At 38.9% G+C, this 13,528-nt stretch overlaps 1 protein-coding gene across 2 annotated transcripts in view; it reads left to right on the forward strand.

The window, feature by feature from the left end:
* Positions 1-13,528, forward strand: part of LOC142390591 (serine/threonine-protein kinase SBK1) — a 185,151-nt gene that overhangs the window by 163,804 nt on the left and 7,819 nt on the right. The window contains exon 6 of one of the 2 annotated variants that reach the window (XM_075476146.1): positions 11,367-11,616. The gene's annotated coding sequence lies outside the window, so the exon portion shown is untranslated. Of the gene's footprint in view, positions 1-11,243; positions 11,617-13,528 lie in introns of those variants that run through there. The other variant, XM_075476147.1, reaches the window with a different exon arrangement.

Consider the following 13,528-nt stretch of genomic DNA (forward strand, 5'->3'; position numbering starts at 1 on the left):
AATTAACTCGTTATCTCGAGAAAACCATCAAAAAAAAAGTTTATACGTACCATGTCCGCTCTGGGCTTCCGTAGTAATTCTTTTTGTTCTTATTTACATTCTACGCAGTGTCCCAACTTTTTTGGAATTGGGGTCGAAAAGAATTTAGAACAGCAGTTCCCATGATACAACATTTGGCCTCCCCTCTGCATCTAGTAGGGTCCGGATTAAAATGTAGATGTCAACATGGTGTCAGCATCTCTGAGTACAGCCTCTGGCAGGTACTCAACACAGCTGTCTGATTCTGTATTTAGAACTGATTGGATGATTCAGATGTCAAGCTACTTCCTCATTTTAGTCACGTCCATGTCCACGACCATCCGAAATATCTGGGTCGATGACCAAGAAAATCACTGACGCTCTATACATCATCGCAGAGAAGACAGGTCCCAAAGGTCCTGCTGGGGGTCAGACTCACAGCAGACAGAGCCATCTGTGTACAGAGTTGCAACAACCAAGTCTAGAGTTACGTCCATATAGAACTGACGAGCATTATTTTTGTCATTTTGCCTTATTTAGTGGCTTAAAAATTCATCTCCAAAAAGTTTAACGCTTATCTGAACGATCACCTTTTAGCTGCCGTGGAGGAATCTTCAAAAACAGCTGAGTTCAGAGGCACAACTCCATTAGACTGACGGCTCTAAGCATAAAGCGGCGTGTCAATCTGTAACTATATCCTTGTGGGTTGTCTTCGCCTTCTCTATCAACGCTCGCGCGGCTGTAAACTCGATTCCTTCCCTCCATCCACTCACTAAGCTTTCTATATTAAGGCCCAATGTCCTCTACCCCCCGGCTGGCCATCAGAGTGCTGCACATACACATTTCACTACAAGTACTTTAGCTCACAAGTGTTTACTATCATGTACTCTGATCATTACATCAAAGTATTATGGGCTGGTTGTTTATTACTAGTTTCCTGGAGGCCTGCTGTCAAAGTATGGTTCTGGTTCTCATCCACATGGTCAGCTCCCACAAGCTTTGAATATCACTCACATCATCCTGCTTGAGTTAAAGTTTAGATTTTATGCTTTAAATTCATACATATATACTCGCTCCTGTAGATTTCTGTGCAGAGGATCCCCACTTTATAAATGTGCAGAGCATCATCTACATTTACACCGTGCTTGGTTAGAACTTAAAACCCATTTTTTTCCCCTGGCTTTTAACCCAGCATGAGACTCTGTTTCTGTTATTGTTTTATTGTTTTAATATTGTTATTGTTTATTATTGTTTTTACATTGTTCTTTCAATGTTTTATGCCTTATATTTCGTGCTGTTACTCATGTACAGCACTTCGTTTCAGCCACGACTGTTTTAAAGGGCTTTATAAATAAAGTTGAGTTGAGTTGAGAACTACTGCTAAAAAGCTGCATGTGGACGTTGAAGATTGTGGTTAAACAACAGCTTCCCTCGCAAGTTTGAGCACAATTAGTAAATCGTATTCACAAAATGTACACATAACATTTTGTTGAAATTGATATTTGCAAAGTTAATAATCATTTTGATACATTTCATGAGACAGAAAAGTGGAAATTTCAGAGAAGTGCTCCTTAACCCCCCCCCCCCCCCCCCCCCCATCAGGAATGTCTTTACTCTTAACAAGGGCTGGGCAACTATTAAAATATTTAATTTAATTAATCACATGATTTCCCTGATTAATCACGATTTATCGCATTTGTACACAAAATCCAAAAATGAATTCAAAAGTAGTGTATAGCTTTTAGCATTTAGTTTTATTTTAAATGTGCTGCCATATGAATGAAAGTGCCATAACATTTGTTGTGCAAACACACTTTTAACATCAGCATCTTTCTGTAGTTTTATGTAGAAGCCTCGCTCCACTGTCTGTTTCCTTGAATGACTTGCTGCTATCAGTTGTGTGTTTTGCCTTTAAGTGATATTTTAGACTGGAACTACTACGCTGAGAAGACAATTCAACTTGGCAGTGTTTACAGATGACTTTGGTTCTGTCGACTCCGCCGTCTGGAAGAACTTTAAAATGAAAATGGCCGAGTAAAAGTTCCGTACCCTTCTCCATGTTTGGTGGATCCGCCGATTACTTTCTTTTCCGGTTCCACAGCAGACAGCAACAGACTTTTACAAAATAAAAGCCTGTGAGCAACAGACTTTTACAAAATAAAAGCCTGTTACAATAACAAAAAAAAAAGAAAATAAAAAAAAAACCTGCGTTACTGCGCGATAAAATATTTATCGGCATTAAATAATTAACTAGTTAACTTCCCTAGCCCTACTCTTAATATTTTGAGGTGACGTTGAGGTTTTTGTAGTTGTGATAAAGTTTATTTTTACTGCTTTAATCATCGTGGATATTTTGTGAGTGCGGTTAGCACAGGCTAAAAAGGAGCTAACAGAGTTAGCTTTCATGCCTGAGTGCACTTCACTGATGCTTCACCAAATGTGACCCCGTCTGGTCCTTTTTTAAGACGGGAGGATTACGTCCCCAAACTTCTCAGACTGGATGTAGAAGCTGGCAGAATCCTGTTTGCCATGACATCGTGTTGCACGCCACAGGTGAACACCATCAGCATCAAGTACACAAGCCTCTGGCATCGTGAAACTTGGCTTCGTTTCACAGTGTGTGATGTGACTAACAGCCTTCCAGCCTTTGTTTTGTGTCCTGTTTAAAGGGGTATTTCTGCTTTTTTGAAGCCTGGTTTTCCTGAAAATAGCAGTCAGAGTGCACAAAGCACCTGCAGTCTTTAGCTATCGTTGCTAACTCAGTAGGACTGGCTCAGTTCTCTGATGGATGATATTTCTCCTGATCTGGTGTTTTCTTGGCTCTTTGATGCCTTTCAGGCTCGTAAGCACCCGGCTGCGATCTGTCACGTCTGTGTTACATTTTTAATCTCTGGCACTAAACCTCCTGCATGGATCCGTGTTTCTTAATGTCAAACTCGCTTTAGCTTGGCTGCTTTGCTGTGTTTTTATTTCTTTTCATGTGTTCTCACCACGTCTTCCTACACTCCTACACTATTGAGTGTGTTAACTCGAGTTCTTTCACTTGAGTTTGAATCCTTTGTTGGACTGTAAAGCTTCTGCTACTTTTGTCTGACATTTTCTGTTCCCCAGTGCTGTTCGGTAAAGCTAAGGCACCGAAGCTCCTTTGTTATGTTTTGCAAACCATCATAATCATGTTAGAGGGAACATTTCCTCCATTTAAATGAAGACTTGAGACTTTTCTATCCAGTTCAGACTATCCTGGGAGTATGTTTTAATCTAATAAATGACTATTCATCTGCTTACAACTACATTACAGAGTGCCATAACCCCCCCCCCACGAGTGTCTCTGTTAGCTCATAATGTTGAAGGGCTTATAATGTTGTAGTCATGGATACCAAATCAACATAATGACAAGCTGCTGGTGAATGATCAGTGTAGCAGGTGTCAGTCGTGAACTCTCAGAGCTTAAAAGCAGCAGCTGGAGCATCTAGCTCGAAATGTTAAAGTTGTGTGTAGAAATGTGTGCGTGTGGATGTTGTGCACGCCTTGTGTGCACGTGGCCGTGTGTGAGATAAATCACCAACGAGCAAAGGCGAACCGTTTGTCTCCAAGAGCTGGATTGTAAAGATGCGATTTCTCATGCCCAAGAGGGTTCTTATCCCTCCTGGTGATTGATGAATCCTTAGTTCCACAGCAGGTGTTTTGCACCAGTCGTGTCTTTATTTCAGCGCGTTCTGGGTGAAGCATGAGGGAAAAAACATGTAAAGGAAGTCTGTGAACCAATCAAACGTGTAGGAAGAGCAAAGTCACTGCTAGCCCTCCCACCACCTGTCAGGTTCAGTCTCTGATGGGACTGACAGTCTTAGAAGCGATGACATGTTGATTTAGTTTCTCACTGGGCTAAATTTCTCAATTCAAGCCTCACGATGGATGTCTTCTGTCACACAGCCGGCTGTCCGTTTGGCCGTTGTTCAGCATAGCTGTGTGAGATGTGCAAAACACTTGTTGTCTGTATAAATCACATTTGCGGATGATCATCCTCAAGCGAAAGTAACTATATCATCAATATTAGATTATTCTTCAGGATTTAGGCTAAAATATGCAATAAGTTATTAATTTTTTCATTTTAAAACTGCGTCTCGTGGTTAAATTCTGAATAATGTGGAAAGAGCTGCCTGCACTGATAAACCCACAGAGAATTATGTCCTTTAGCTTTCTTTGTCACAGTGACTGCTGTGAAACCAGCCCTGAAGCAACAAAACGCTATCCATCCATCCATCCATCCATCCATCCATCCATCCACACATCCATTCATGCATCCATCCATCCATCCATCCATCCATATATACATCCATCCATCCATCCATCCATCCATCCACACATCCATTCATGCATCCATCCATCCATCCATCCATCCATATATACATCCATCCATCCATCCATCCACACATCCATTCATGCATCCATCCATCCATCCATCCATCCATCCATATATACATCCATCCATCCATCCATCCATCCATCCATCCATCCATCCATATATACATCCATCCATCCATCCATCCACACATCCATTCATCCATCCATCCATCCATCCATCCATCCATCCATCCACACATCCATTCATGCATCCATCCATCCATCCATTCATCCATCCATCCATTCATGCATCCATCCATCCATCCATCCATTCATGCATCCATCCATCCATCCATTCATGCATCCATCCATCCATCCATCCATCCACACATCCATTCATGCATCCATCCATCCATTCATCCATCCATCCATCCATTCATGCATCCATCCATCCATCCTTCCATCCATTCATGCATCCATCCATCCATCCATCCTTCCATCCATCCATCCATCCATTCATCCATCCATCCATACATCCATCCATCCATACATCCATCCATCCATACATCCATCCAGAGGAGGTTTCTCCAGAGTCAATCTTTTCTTCTCAGGGTTTGAAACTCGTTCACGCATCTTTTGCCAGAGTTCAGTTACCTTTCCCAAACTTCTTCCATGTCGTGAGCCTGCCAGGCGCCTGCACTGTTTCGGTGCTTCAGATGGTCCATAGCAACAGATAATGGTCTGTGTTGTTGCACATATGTTTTTCAGTTAAGAAAACGCAATATTAAAGAAATTCAACAGTGACGTGGAGTATAAATGTTCAACCACTCAGTTCCGGCTTGGTTCACTCGTCAGATTTCCTCCTTTTTAACTATTTTTTTTAAAAGAAAGAAAAATACTTTAATTCCAAATGTTTAGATACTGTATTTACCAGTAAAAAGGTGACATGGTTTTGTTATTAATAATAAAGTAAATGATCGTGCAGAAAAATATCTACTCTCATTAATATTACATTTTTTATTTCATGCTTTCTTTTTTCAGGAAGCCTGGTGTTACTTAGCAACACAAAGAGGTGTTTTTTGGCTTCAGATTTCAACACCACAATAAATATATTGTAACTTTCTGCGTCACTGTCTGACCTGCTGGATTACGTGTAAGAAATGGTTTATTTTCAGCCCGATTCTGATTTCTTCCTGAACCGAACCAAGTGGGATTATTATTTTAACCTGATTGTGTCGTTCTGATGCCTAAACCAAACCACACATTCAGTGGCGGAGCGAGTGAAATGGAAAGTAAACGCAAATGAATAAAAACAAGGAACTGAAGGAACTCAAGTCCCATGTTTAAGGGTTTTATTTAGGGCTGGACAACGATTACAATTTTTTATCTAATTAATCACATGATTTAGATAGATAGATAGATAGATAGATAGATAGATAGATAGATAGATAGATAGATACTTTATTAATCCCAATTTGGGAAATTGTTTTGTTGCAGCAGCATACAGTAAAGATATGAAAACAATAAAAGTAGTAAAAACAAGCAAATAGAATAGAATAAAATAAATAAATATAAAATAAAATAAAGAAGCCATGGTGAATAGTGAATAAACATTCGCTTTGTACAAATCTACAGTTTTTTGTTTTTTTTTTATGAGAGACCCGATTCCCTGATTAATCACGATTAATCGCATTTGTACGCAAAATCCAAAAATGAATTCAAAAGTAGTGTATAGCTTTTAGCATTTAGTTTTATTTTAAATGTGCTGCCATATGAATGAAAGTGCCATAACATTTGTTGTGCAAACACACTTTTAACATCAGCATCTTTCTGTAGTTTTTATGTAGAAGCCTCGCTCCACTGTCTGTTTCCTTGAATGACTTGCTGCTATCAGTTGTGTGTTTTGCCTTTAAGTGATATTTTAGACTGGAACTACTACGCTGAGAAGACAATTCAACTTGGCAGTGTTTACAGATGACTTTGGTTCTGTCGACTCCGCCGTCTGGAAGAACTTTAAAATGAAAATGGCCGAGTAAAAGTTCCGTACCCTTCTCCATGTTTGGTGGATCCGCCGATTACTTTCTTTTCCGGTTCTGCAGCAGACAGCAACAGACTTTTACAAAATAAAAGCCTGTGAGCAACAGACTTTTACAAAATAAAAGCCTGTGAGCAACAGACTTTTTCAATAATAAAACCTGCACTAATGCGCCATAAAATATTTATCAAATAATTTATTAAATAATTAACGAGTTAACGCGATGATAACGAGTTAACTCGCCTAGCCCTAATTTTGAGGCTTCACTTCCATCTTCCTTCCCTCAGCCTTATGAAGACCTTGTCACTCATTCATAAGTAAACGGAGCAGAATGACGTTTGCAGCGTTTGCTTCCACATCAAATATTCCTGAAATCAATAGATGCTTGAGATACTGTCGGACTGATTGGGTGCAGAGTCTTCTCAGGTAATGGAAACATTGGCCTCATTTTGATGAGGAGCCTTAATATGATGAGCCTTAATATTTCCTTTAGTTTGTCGCGGCTTCATTTACAGGCTGCACACGGCCGGTTTGTCAGTCCACACAGCTCTTTGATATTCCTGTGGGACTCCTGTGAGACAGAACTGGTATCATGACGGCACAGGAAGCTGGAATATGGACTCTAAGTCTGGCGCCACCATCCTGGATGTAAAGGATCCCAAACATGAAATGACCCCATGTCTGTGGTGACAGCGTAACATGATGATTACGAATTTCAAAACACACTCTACCACATATCTATAATCACCGATGGCTGCCAGACTGTGCGCTGCGGAGCGTCTCTGTGGTGGTCGCCAGCTGCTAGGGAACATAACAGGATTTTTTGGAATCCATAGAAGAAGAAAATAGATGCACCACATGTAACTGCAGTAAACTGAATATACTTATAATGTAAAACCTTGTTCGGTCTTAACGTGCAACCACTTAAGATGAATTTCTAAAAAGCACATGAGGTCTATACCGGTCCTTTCTTACAAAATGACCTTTGTAGTTTGAAGGAAAGCCAGAAGCTTCAGACCGCCACCGCTCACACCTCATTAAACCAGCCCAGCGCTGAGGAGGCCAAAACACCAAAGTATCTGTTTCTTTGAATGATTAGTTTAGCTGGTGTGGACGCTCAGTCCCACTGAAATAACTGTCACAGTGCGGTCACAGTGTTGAGTGAGTTCACATTAAATGGGACACAGATGATCACACACTTCTGTGCTCACAGGTGCAACAACAACAACAACAACAACAACAACAACACCCCACTGGACTCCTGTGGGTCGTAAGCAACAACCTGGACTGTTTGTTTTGCACGAGTGCCACAGCTTGGGTGCATTCATGGCTTCCAGCTCAGAAAGTAAGAGTCCCTCTGAACTTCGTTTGGAAAATTCAAACCAAACATGCATTCAGTGGTATGCTAATGTTAAACATTTACCAAGGCTGGAAGCAATGCTCTTACTTTATCATGTTTAATCTGTACTTCCTCTTTGTTTTCTTTTGCTTTTACCTGCTACATTTCACCACAAATATCTGTACCTGCACCTAACATTTTCCAATATCTTGGAATATCAGTTTCAACCTGCATGGATAGGACAATAACATTTGGAAAAGTCTGTATCTGTCATCTCATGTCAGACCTAACGATGTTACATTTGAGACAACAGATTGACTTCAATGTAAAGCTGCATTTGAGAATAATTGGGGATTATTTCTAACATTCGACTGGGAGAAAAAGTCAAAGAAAACGTCACCAGAAGTCAGATTTCCTCGCTTTCTTTTTTTGTTATCACTCCCCAGGAGCTGACCGCGTAAACCTAAAATATTGAATTAGTTATTTTTAATCTCATGAAACATTTGACAAACGTGTTTGATGATGATAGATTTTTTTTTCGAACATGTATAAAAAAGAAAATGTATGTAAGTATTTGTACATACAAAAGAAAGAAAAAGAGAATTAGAAAATAAAAAAATTAAAAAATTAAATCACATAAAGTGCTCATACAAAACAAAACACTGCACATTGTTCGAAAAAAGGAATGGGAAGAAGTACAATAGTTTTTTTTAGTTTAACTACTCCTCAGTTTGCAAACATCCTAACTACAATACACCTATATAAATATATGCCATATATACACTTCCTAAATATCTAAATAAATATATAATCACAAAAATAGATATATACTACACACATAACCCTGTAAACATAAATGTAAATATGAATATATATATATATATATATATATATAACTATCCCCATAAATAAACATATACCATATATACCATATACTAATCTAATTACAATATAACAATTAACCCTATTCTATTGATATATTTATATATTTATCCCTCATCGTCCTCCGTTTAAAAAAAAAGAGCAAACATAGAAGCAGACGTGTCTTTTTTTTTTACCACTTTGTACATCAGACAAGCTTGAAAATGCCCAGTTGTGTGTTTCAGTTTCCCCTCCCAAAGTACATGGAACGCAGCGAATGTCCATGACGAGGAGAGTCAGTAACCGGTGAGATGAGTGAAAGTGGAGCAGGTTCAGAGCAGCAAGTTTTTCCTCCTCAGTGGCAACGTTAAAATGAACTGAACGATTCTTTGTAAAATGAACTTAGTCGGGAATTAGATTTAATTGAAGGTTCGGCTGATTTTGCATTGAAACAGCTGGTGAAGTTGTTCTTCCAACAGTTTGTTTGAACCAAACAAAGCGAACCATTACAAGTACAAGTTGAACCATTACTCGTACTGTTATCGTTTTTCTTTCCTTTTTAAAGCTGTATGTGCTTCTGCTCACACAGAGATTAGCTGTACTTTTGAAACCTCTGAACATTTATAACAAACTGTAAGAGAAAGTTTGTGCTAGTTTTCACTTTTGCAGTTCTGGATGTTGGAGCTCGGCTATAGGCCATGACATTGGTGGGATAGGATGCCCGTGCTGTTATCCTGTCATTCCTGTTTGTCAGAACGGTTCTGCAGCAGAACAGTTAGATCTGCAGGAGAAAGAAAGACACGGAGACGGGAAAGGAGATAGAAGAAAGACTTTATCAGAAGGATCCACTTGACTCGAGAGTGGAAACTACTATTTGTACTGAGTGGATTCACCGTGCTTGTGTTTAAAAATGATCAAATCCCAAGAAGCTTACGAATAGTTGCGCCGTGGTTTGGTGTAACATCTGCAGGGATTAACCACCTCGAATAGTGCATCTGCTTTTAGAGGAGTAAAGAAAGGAAAGTTTAAGTTAAGACTTTATTTTCATGTAGAAATACACAAAATTAGTCCTCTGCTTTTAACCCAACCTGTTGAACAGGGTCACACACTCACAGAGACAGATGCCATGTTCACTGGAGCGGTGGGCAGCCAGGGAGCAGATGAATCTTTGAGCAGTGAGAGCGGGAATCGAGCCGCCAACCTTCAGGTTTTTGGACGACCCACTCCTACCTCTGAGCCACAGCCGATGATGATGGTGATCCCTGAATTAATATGGATTCATCTTTCAGGTTCTAAGCTTAATGAAAATCCACTAAATGCCAGTTTAGATGCAGATTTTCTCCAAAAAGCTGTTTTTATTTTGTGCATCTTGCACGATGACCGTGTCCAAAAAGTGTTTTTTTTAAAGGTATGTCAAGGTTATTTGAGAAATTAGAATTTTCAGGAAGGTGATTCACATCTGCGTGTGGAATGGTGAGCAATGATATGGCTTTTCAGGCCCACAGAGCTGGCCAATCAGAGCAGACTGGGCCGTTTTAGGGGCGGGGCTATTTCTTTCTGTAAATACGGGCCAAGAGGAACGTTTTCACTCATACGGACACTTTCTTAGGAGCACATATGGGATAAAAACTGCCTGTGTTTCCAAATGTGTCTGGTTTAACTGGGCTATAAGGCAGTAATAAAGTTAGTTTAAGATAAAGGAGCAACAAAATATTGTGAATACTACCTCAAAGCTAGACAGTTTTACCTAATTTACCTTTACATGAAGGGAATTATTTCCCCAAACCTGATACAATAAAGTAAAATTCAAACTCATGTGCTTTTTCTGCTGCTCGTCTCTTAACCGGAACCAGAAAGCGTGAGCCTATTACCCCAGTTTAAGTTTTAGCATCTCTCCACTGGCTGCATGTCCATTTTAGAATAGATTTTAATATTTTATTGTTAGTTTTTAAGGTTTTAAATGGGCTGGCACCAAAGAAATACATGATTATAAGAGATAAAAATGTACACTGATGATAACAATAGACACAACATACACTGTAAATATGCAGTGTATTTACTGGCTATTACACAATAGATTAATACCTTGTAACTCTAAATATACTGTATATTTAGCTGTGGTAGCGTTCTGGGTTTGTGTTGTAACTGTTCTTCATAAGTTTAAATCATTTATGGAAAGACAAAATTTACTCATATTATTGATTTATCTTCTTAAGAAAACTGTAACTGAGGACTTTGAACCTACTTCTCAAAGTGTAACTTGAGGTGTTATTAATTATCTCTTGACGCTCTACTCTGTGTCATACTGTCTGCTTTCTATTTCATTGTTTGATTTGGCACCGATATCTGTGTCATAAATGTATTTAATTAGAATATTTTCTTCTAAAATGTAGACGTATAAGGAAGATAAAATGTTTGTCAAATATTTAATGTGATTCAAAGATTAAATTAGAAATACGTGTATTTTATGTAAGTATTTTGTAACATTATTTCAAATGAATTGTGTAATTTATTTGATCAAACATAGACTCTATGTGTCGATAGTCTTTATGAAGCTTGATATTCGCCTGTATGATCTATATGTGTGTTAAAGGCCAAAATCACATTGTGTTAAGGGAATATCGTGCTATTCTGTGTGTAAATGCGTTAATGAAATAAAGACATCAGGAACAGGACGCTCCCGCACACAGAAATACTCGATTGAGTGACATGTGAGATCTCTGCCTGTGAGAATATGTGTGTATTTCATGTGTGTGCGTGCACCCCTTGCAGAGGCGGTTTGTAATCAGCTGTTGAAGTGGGCTCTGGCCCCTCACTGCAGCTGAGAGCACTCAGGCAGCAGCAGAGGCAGCCGTGAAGGTGGAAGAGGAACCGGACCCACATCCGACCTGCACTCGGACGGCATATCGATCAGCTGCATTCTGTCATGCTGGTGTGAGAGTGTGGGAGATATTTTGTGTGTGTGGACTGTTTTTTTTATTCAGACCTCTGCAGCTGTGTTGGGAACAGTCTTTGGGAAAAGGTAAGAATTCAGAAGTGATCAACATCTAATCACTGGTGACATGTTTTAAACAGAACAGCTAAGAGTTGGATGAACTTACCACTGAAGACGTGCTGAAAATGATCATCTTTGTCTTTTTATTCTTATGTGATCATTTATGTCATGTGCAGTGTTTAATTTTAATCTAGGGAAGATACTACTGTGAAATTAGAATTAAAAGTCAGAAATGAAAAGGACAAATTAACACCATTTTGCACGATAAGAAGGCATCATTAGCATTAATAGGGATGGGATTTATTTACAATTCGTTTTCTGTATATTGTTCTACATTAAACATCAAACTTTTTGTGTTGTTCACAATAAAAATGAATAAATAGAATAGACTAATATTTAGGACACTACACTTGATGGTACACATAAAACCACCTGATCATTCCCTGATCTATTACATGTAGATCAAATTGTTGCCAAATATCACGAAAACGTATAATAAATAAACTTTAAATGTAGGACTTGACATTTTCTTATATAATTTAAATTTTTGTTCAAATCTTGTAGGTTATCTTTTGCATGTATTGTATAGTTTAGTAGTGTTTGAGGAGGACCCAAACATAGGTTTACAGGTAAAGAAAACCAAGAAGTTTATTAAACAAATAAAAAAACCTCTGCCGTGCCAAGGTGTCCAAAAACAGAAATCCTAAACATAGACGAGTGTGGCAGAAGCAGTTTAGGACTTTGAATATAGGAAATCGAAAGACTTGCACAACCTAAGAGAGGGATGTGGAATTGATCAAAGGAAACTTGATATTAAATATATATAGGAAAGTGATGACTCGTACAATTCAGGTGGTTCTCAGTAGAGATGGGACCAAGTCCATATGTGCAAGTCTCAAGTAATGTTTTCTTGGTCAAGTCAAGTCAAAGTCAAGTCACCTTATTATTGCAATTTTACCTGCAGAATCTGATCTTAATAAAGTTAAAAGACAAGATATAAGTAACTGTCAGTAAACATCATTGGCCAATGTGTCCAACCTGTCCACCCCGTATCATATCAAGCTAACGTTAGCTAACTACCGACTAGGCTAACAGGATGATATTAGCTCATTTGACAAGCACTTACTGGTCAGAATGGATCTTCAAATGACGAACAAAGTTCAATGTCGTCTGGCTGTCTGAGATGTTGACGCCGCATGTCTTGCACTGTTCTGTTCGTCTTTTGCCTTCAAAATGGTGATTACGAAAGCCTAAGACAACGACTCTCGGTCCCGCTGACATGTTGATGCATATCTGATATGAGTTTATTCTCTCCGAAAAACACTAAGGTATGTAGAGAGGGCATGACTGATTGACAGGGTAGTGATCCAATCATGACGCCATTCTCAGCCTGCGCTCCTACTGGGTAATCGATATTTTTTTTTAAATTAATTTTATATTCAAATTGAAAACATGAACTGAATAACTCTCAAGTCATTCAAGTGCCGAGTCTTTAACTTCCAAGTCTGAGTTGAGTCTCAAGTCTTTTATTTTTTGTCAAGTCACAAGTCATCAAAACAGCGACTCGAGTTGACTTGAGTCCAAGTCACAGTGACTTGAGTCCCCATATCTGGTTGTCAGTAACTAAAATCAGTGCTGCTTGAATTGTTTGTTACACTCCACTATAGTTAGTCAGCCATTTTGTAGCGCTGTTCAAAATTTCAACTGAAACTTTTCATTCAAAATAAAATATGCTATAAAGTAGGCACTTGTTGCACCAAAGGTAGTGTAAAGAAGTTGAACACTACTTCAGATGACAGATGACATGACATTTGTCGCCGAGAAGCCAGCAATTATGGAGTTAAGTGCGCTAACGCTAGCTGGCACTAGCTAGCTAACTTTAGCAAACATTTGGAACTCGTTTATGTGATTTTTTTTTTTTTTAACTGTCGATAGGGCT

The sequence above is a fragment of the Odontesthes bonariensis genome, chromosome 10, assembly GCF_027942865.1.
Source record: "Odontesthes bonariensis isolate fOdoBon6 chromosome 10, fOdoBon6.hap1, whole genome shotgun sequence".
In the NCBI taxonomy this organism is placed as follows: Eukaryota; Metazoa; Chordata; class Actinopteri; order Atheriniformes; family Atherinopsidae; genus Odontesthes; species Odontesthes bonariensis.